General features: G+C 38.2%; 1 protein-coding gene across 1 annotated transcript in view; it reads left to right on the plus strand.

The window, feature by feature from the left end:
* PM20D2 (peptidase M20 domain containing 2) overlaps nucleotides 1-6033 on the plus strand; it is a 189671-nt gene that overhangs the window by 160167 nt on the left and 23471 nt on the right. The gene's annotated exons all lie outside the window — the stretch shown is intronic.

Raw genomic sequence — 6033 nt, forward strand, 5'->3', positions numbered from 1 at the left:
CCGGGAAGGTGGCGCTACAGGTTAGGTGTCTGCCTTGCAAGCGTATGGACCGTGGTTCGATCCCCTGGTGTCCCATATGGTCCCCCCAAGCCAGGGGTGATTTCTGAGCGCATAGCCAGGAGTAACCCCTGAGCATCAAACGGGTGTGGCCCAAAAACCAAAAAAAAGAAAAAAAAAGAAAAAAAAAGAATTACAATTATTAATAGTATTATAAACAAAGTTTTTAAATTAAAGAAAAACAATAAAGAAGGACAATTTCTCCACATCCTAAATTTTCCTTTCAGTCTAGTCACATAGGTGTGAAGTTATACTTTATTATAATCATATTGTGCATTTCCCTAATGACTAATGATACTGAGCATCGTTTTTTCATTTGTTGATTTTTTGGTGCATCTTCTTTGTTTAAAGGTGTATACAAAATTTTGCCATGTGTAGGTAGGTGGAGTTATGAGTTGGTGATGTTGCTTTTTTGTTTTTACTGGTTGTCAACTACCAATCCGAAAATCAGTACCAATCAGTCCACAGTGTGAAAAAGTAAAAACACTGCTTTAGTGAAATCCAGGATCTAAGTCCTATATCAGAGATTCTGATCTGCAAATATTTTCTTCCATATTTTTTCTTTACTTGCTGAATGATGTTCTTTGAAATACTAATGCATTGCTGTATTATAAAATACAATTGACTTTTTCCCTGCTTCGTTCTTTTGATTTCTATGCAACTATTTTGTAGAATTTTTGCTCTTACATTTTAGATCCATCTTGAATTAATTTTAGTATGTAATACAAGGCAATTGTAGGAGGCAGTTAGTATATGACTTTATTCTTTTTCTCCTAGGGCAGGGCAGGGAAGCCAGGGACCTTGGGGGGAGGGAGAAGAGAGAGGAGAGAGAGAGAAGAGAGAGAGAGGGGGGGGGGGGAGGGAGAGCTGAGGCAAGAGTTCAGAGATGACTAGGAAAGAGGAATAGGCAGCAGAAGCTATAGAGCAGTCCAGCCAACAGTTTTTCCAGCAAAATCATCTGGGAAATACAGTCAGCATGTGTGTATGTGTGTGTGTGGGGGGACGGACAGCAACAGCACTAGCCCCAGCAGCCCCAGCCCAGTTCCAACACCAGTCCCTGCCCCCCCACACCCCTGAGCACTGGAGCTGGAGGTTTACCCCTGGGCAACTACCACTAAAAGACAGTTACCAGGGGGACATTTTAAAGGGACAGATCCCTTTTATGGTAGTTACAGCACTGTAACCCAAGTCAAAAAACTTAGAAATTTGATGATTCAGCAATACGACTTCTAGGAATTGTACCCTAGGAGCCCAATAACATAATGCAGAAAGCCTTCTGCACTCCTATGTTCATCACATTATTACAATAGACAGAACCCGGAAACAACCCAAGTGCCCAAGAACAGATGAGTAGATAAAGAAATCATGATGAAACATGGTGAAATACAATGCAGCTATTAGGAATAATGAAGTCATGAAATTTGCTTATACATGGATGCATATGGAGAGTATTTTGCAGAAAGAAATGAATTAGAGGGAGAGGGATACATAGAATGATCCATTTTATGGGTTTTATGTTAAAAAGTATGGTAATAGGGGCCAGAGAAATAGCATAGTGGGGGGCCGGAGAGATAGCATGGAGGTAAGGCATTTGCCTTTCATGCAGGAGGTCATCGGTTTGAATCCTGGCACCCCATATGGTCCCCCATGCCTGCCAGGAGCAATTTCTGAGCCTAGAGCCAGGAATAACCCCTGAGCACTGCCGGGTGTGTCCCAAAAACCACAGAAAAAAAAAAAGAAAAGAAATAGCATAGTGGTAGGGAGTTTGCCCTGAGTTACATGGCCAATCCAGTCCTGGAATCCTATATGGTCCCTGTGCCTGCCAGGAGCAAATTCTGAGCACAGAGCACCACCAGATGTGACCCAAAAACCAACAACAACAACAATAATAATAATAATTAATAATAATAATAATGATAATGATAAAGTATGGTAATAATATCCAAAGACAACAGAGTCAAGGGCCAGAACAGTCCAGTTAGGGCAGAGAATGGGCCACTATGACAATGACAGTTAGAAATGATCACTCGAGACAAGAACTGGGTGTTGAAAGTCAAGAAAATGATATGCATGATACCCCTTCAGTAACAATATTGCAGAGTAGTGTTAAAAAAAAAGGAAGGGGCTGGAGAGATAGCATGGAGGTAGGGTGTTTGCCTTGCATGCAGGTCAGTGGTTAGAATCCCAGCATTCCATATGGTCCCCCAAGCCTGCCAGGAGCGATTTCTGAGTGTAGAGCCAGGAGTAACCCCTGAGCATTGCCGGGTGTGATCCCCCTCCAAAACAAACAAACAAACAAACAAACAAACAAAAAAAAAAGGAAGAGAGGAGAAGGACAAAAAGGAAGAGGAGTAGAAAGAGGGCACTGATGAAAGGTGCTGTCCATTGTAAGACTAAAATTCAATCATGAACAACTTTATAACTGTAAAAAGACGGTATTACAAACAACCTTGTAACCAGTGTTTAAATAAAGTAATTTAAAAAAAGAAGACTACAGGCCCATTAGAAATGATGGCACTAATTCAAGGAGAAAATGGCTAAGCAGTGAAAGGGTTATGAAGAGGAGTGAAATGATGTTAGAAATATGCAAGGAAATACAATGAACTGGCAATAAAACTGATGTCACCAGGAATACAACTTTTAACCAAAAATAAATAAATAAATAAATAATAAAAAGAATACAACTTTTGGTCAAAAGAAGTATGAATAAAGTTACTGGGTTTATTGAGCAGCTCAGATTAGTTCTGCAAGAGATCAAAACAGATTTTGAGCCAAAGCACAGCCTCCCAAGAAGGCATTCTTCATACATATATTATCCTTAGTTAAAAGTCAGGTTCACCAAACACATTCACCTTCCATATTCTTACTCTTAAGTAACAAGACACTATATAGGCTTTTCAGCATTTCTGCCTATATATCTGCTCAAGTATTTGGAGCGAATCTGTTGAGGTTTATTTGTTGACTGATTGTGGTCTATAAAAATGATATACCTCAAGATACCAGAAAGTTTATTCATAGCCAAAAATAATGAAAAAGGTTTCTTATTCTTCTGAAATAAGAAAGTTATATTTCCATACTCCAAAAAAAATGAATTTTTTTAAAAATCTGAGAATTTTGATGAAATTTATTTCAGTAGAATAAAATAAGCAGCATGAAAATATAAAGTGCTACATAAAAGCTCACATTACATAAAACTTGAAAGGTTTCATTGGCTTAAACAGTTACAGGTAAAATAAAGGTTTTTTAAAAGCATGCTATTTTAACACCTCCTCATGTGTTACCTAAAAGCCATGAGGATTAGAAGAGGGAATCCTTGGTCTTTATCTTTTTAGATAATTCATCCAGTTTTGACCTGATGCTATAATTAAGAGGTTAAGGTGGGATTTGAAAATAGTTTCTGAAGAGGTTCTCCAGGTAAGGTAAGGTATCAATAAGAATAGATCCTAAAGATCAATTTCTCTGTCTCTCTCTTCAATGGGCCACACCAGCAGTACTTGGGGTTTCTCCTATCTCTGTACTCAGAAATTACTCCTGGCAGGCTTGGAGGACCAAAATAGGATGTGGGGATTGAAGCTGGGTCAGTCATGGGCAAGACGAATGCCCTAGCCACTGTGCTATCATTCCAACCACAACTTAGATATTTTTACATAGTATGTGTGAGATGAAAGAAAGGGAGTAAAATAGGCCCCTTTTAAATATGAATCAGATGTTAACTGATACTAAGATGGCTTGCCAGTTGATGGGTCAAGGAAGAAGCAGATCAATTAAAAAAACATAGCATAAAGTCTATACATGGAGACAGCAAAGAGTTCACAGGGAGGGCTCAAATTTGACTAAGAGGAGATGGAAGGAAGACTGTTCCTAGAGCATAATCTCAGCATATCTGGTAAGTATGAGAATTTCCTCCAGCTGAGTCAATGATTCTTGCTATAGGATCAAGCACCATTGGCCAATACTTTCAATACCTTGTGTTCCAAACCAAGATTTCAGAATGTACTTTTTCCTAACAATAGAGTTATAAAATGGCAACATAAATCTTTAGACATAGGAAGTCCACAAAAAGTCCTTGAGGGGCCGGGCGGTGGCGCTAGAGGTAAGGTGCCTGCCTTGCCTGCGATAGCCTAGGACGGACCGGGGTTCGATCCCCCGGCGTCCCATATGGTCCCCCAAGCCAGGAGCGACTTCTGAGCGCATAACCAGGAGTAACCCCTGAGCGTCACCGGGTGTGGCCCAAAAACCAAAAACAAAAAAAAAAGTCCTTGAATTTAGCTTTACCACTTCAACTGTAAATATAACAATCTGTAAACACCTTTTAATTATTAAAGTTTATGACAACTATATATATAGTATACAATATGACCTTACTTTAAATTCACACATAAGAAAAACCATCTATCAGATAAAAACAAATTGTCTGATGGTTAAAAGAATCAAAGTCCCATAGTAGGGAGTCAAAATTAAATTTGATTTTAAAATCATTTTACAAATTACTCTGCCCATAATTTGTTAATTAATAATCACAAGGGGGGAAGGGGAAAAATAACTACAAAGGACTTTGTGAATACCATTGTCCATATTTTTAAGATATATTATGGACTAACTTTTGTGGATTAGCCTAATACCATGTAAACATCAAGTTGTTAAAAAAAAATCAGGGGCCAGCAAGGTGGTGCTAGAGGTAAGGTGTCTGCCTTGCAAGCACTAGCCAAGGAAGGACCGCGGGGTTCAATCCCCGGGCGTCCCATATGCTCCCCCCCAAGCCAGGGGCAATTTCTGAGTGCTTAGCCAGGAGTAACCCCTGCGCATCAAAACAAGTGTGGCCCCCCCCCAAAAAAAAAACAAAAAAAATCAATTTAAAAATAAACTTTTAAGGCCAGAGTGATGGCGCAAGTGGTAAGGTGTCTGCCTTGCTCACGCTAGCCTAGGACAGACCAAGGTTCAATCCTCCGTTGTCCCATATGGTCCCCCAAGCCAAGAGCGATTTCTGAACCCATAGCCAGGAGTAGCCCCTGAGCATCATCGGGTGTGACCCAGAAAAAAAAAAACACAAAAAAAAACCCACAAAAACAAAACTTTTAGAGTACTTATTGAAATAGGGAGATCAGTTGTCTATAAAAATTAAATGTTCATTAATGATGCTCCCAAGAGCACCATCAATGCTGCTACTAAAAATGCTAAGCATAATGACTTTCTGTGATTAGATTCTTATCAAGCAGTATAGTTATAAAATTACCTACTCACCATCTGTGGACCTAAATAATCTTAGGTTATTATGATTTTGAACTGAAAATTATATCTGGGCTTTGATAAGGTAGATGGTAAACCCTAAAAAGGATTTTTCTGATTATTTAAAAAAATGATTTTTCTAATTTCTATCACTTTTAATTGGGCCCTGAGCTTTTATATTAAAATGGTATATAAGATATTTCAACATTATGTATATTCCTGAATAATTAAATTTATAGTGATTATAAATCTAAGCATATAATAATAAACCTCAAAAGATAATTCAAAGCAGAACAAACATTCAAATCTTAATCTAAGTTCATTTAACTGGGAAAAAAAAAATCAAGCAATTTCCTGACTTGGACCCTTTGTGCCTTAAAATAAAAGACCTATCAAGAATTGTTTCCTTATTTTAAAACCTAGTGTGTATTAAGAAGGGCATCAAAATGGTTTTGAAGTGTTATTCCCTCAGCTGACATTCAATAATAAAGATGTAACTCCATTTCTCATAAATGGTTGGCTGATATAGTTTCCACCACTGAAAAATGTTTAATGCACAGTCACAGAATGGGCCATCCTAGAAAGGCTCCTATAATGATACTTTATATAAGCTCTCTGAGGGGTGTACTTTTCCTTTTCAACTGTTTTTTTTCCCTATATCTTGTTATATAAGTAGAAAGAAATACTCAAATGGTGTCGACTAGTAATACTTGTTGGAACTTTAAACACCATCTTTTATCCAAAGGATTT

The sequence above is a fragment of the Suncus etruscus genome, chromosome 4, assembly GCF_024139225.1.
Source record: "Suncus etruscus isolate mSunEtr1 chromosome 4, mSunEtr1.pri.cur, whole genome shotgun sequence".
Lineage (NCBI taxonomy): Eukaryota > Metazoa > Chordata > Mammalia > Eulipotyphla > Soricidae > Suncus > Suncus etruscus.